Source organism: Tupaia chinensis, unplaced genomic scaffold (assembly GCF_000334495.1).
Source record: "Tupaia chinensis unplaced genomic scaffold, TupChi_1.0 Scaffold144336_1, whole genome shotgun sequence".
Taxonomy (NCBI): domain Eukaryota; kingdom Metazoa; phylum Chordata; class Mammalia; order Scandentia; family Tupaiidae; genus Tupaia; species Tupaia belangeri.
The window spans coordinates 574,140-576,044 of NW_006204194.1; positions in this window are offsets into that span (position 1 = coordinate 574,140).

Consider the following 1,905-nt stretch of genomic DNA (forward strand, 5'->3'; position numbering starts at 1 on the left):
AACAGATAAGGGACATCTGTTCCCAAGGACTTGTGACTCTCTTACTTGTTTGAAAGTTCTGGTCCAACTAGAACCAGGAGGCTGTAGACCTACTCTATGTCACTTGCCTGATGCAGTCTCTCAGAGAAGCCTGTGGTGGCTGAGTTTTTTGCATAGATCTCAGGGTGTCGAGAAACTACATGTTTTGCTCTATAAAGAATTGTGGACTATAGATGGGGTTGTTTGATGCCAGCTGGAGGGGACAGGTGGGAAGGTGAACATGCAGCAGCAGGTGGGGCCAGAATAAATGTCCTCAATGTTTCAGATGGGTATTTGGGAGCTCAGAAATACTTCTGATTCAGTGCTTGTGAGAGTAGTCTTTCTGTTTAGAATGTAACCACCTACTACCCTTTTGGGAGGCCAGTCCTTTTTGATGGATATTTTTCATCCTCTGTTAAGATTAGAAATCTCATACCAACTATGATGGCCATAATGGGAGGGTAAATAATATAGTCACTTTAGAAAAAAATTTGGAAGGTTTTTAAAAGTTAAATCTGAAAAAAAAAGTTAAATCTGGGGACCGGCAGATTTAACTTTTAAATCTTTTGGTGTGGTGGTTAAGGGCACTCGACTCCCATATGGCCAACCATGGCTCGAGTCCCGGACCTGGTGGCTTGCTTTCTCACTTTCCCTCTCTTTCTCTCACTCTCACTCTGTTCCCGTCTGGTCAAATTTAAATAAATAAATAATAAAAGTAAATAAAAATAATTCTCTAAATAAAAAGTTAAATCTGAATTTATTATGTGGTTTAACAATTCCATTACTAAAAATCTACCTAGGAGAAATTAGAACATATGCCCATAGTCTTGTATGTAAATATTTAGAGTTGCATCATTTGTAATAACCTCTAGCTGGAAATAACCCAAATATCTACCAACTGGTAAATGCACATACAAAGTGTATTTTATCCATACAATGGAATACTATTCAGCAATAAAGAGGAAGGAAATAGTGATACATTCTGCAATATGAATGCATCTTAACATTAGAAGCTAGATGCAGGGACCAGGAAGTGTCATGGTAGTTAAGGTACTGGACTCCCATGTGGCTAACCGTTGTCCCGACCCGTGGAACAGTCAAACAGGGTCCCTGGGGGAGGGAATGAGAGATGGGACAAACACACACCAGACACACACAATACGAGGTGCTGATCAAGCCTTCTTTTTCTTCTTCTTCCTCCTCCTCCATTTATTGAGGAAAAATGGCGAGTTATATACAGCTGGTGGGCACCAATTGGTTGCCCGAAATGCAAATGAGATAGAACAGCATGAACAAATCATTGATGTGGGTGTATCTCTCCCATTGCCTAGAAACCCAACCACTTCCGGGGAGAACGGTTGGTCACATGATTTCTGAGAAACGGTTTGCTCAGTGAGGAAGTGAAGCCTAATGATTTCCAAGATGGTGGATAGCTCAAGATGGCGGATAGCTCATGATGGCTTCTGTATGCAGTGCCCGCCACATGTCCCCCTTTTTTATTTTTTTCAAAGAGAGGAGAAAAACCTGGGGGAATCGTGCCTGTCTTAGGTTGGAGTCATTTTTTAGAGCCACATGTCCATCCTTACCCGTCATTGGAGAATCCCATTGCAATGCGTTTCTTCGATGCGAGGACCGTACAGCTGTTAGGCTCAGACTCTCTTACCCATCTTTGGCTAACCGATTCAGCACCTCAGGCAGGAGCAATGTCTAGGCTCCGCGATACTCCATCTCAGGTTGTAGGAGTGGACTTAGATAGGCTGCATTTTTATGGAGTCATCAATCTGGCATTTAAGGAAAGCCATGAGCTTATTAAAGAGAACAGGCCCCAAAGAGCAAACAATCAGTAAACCCAGAATCGGACCAAGTATGGGGAGGAAAAAGGGGAGG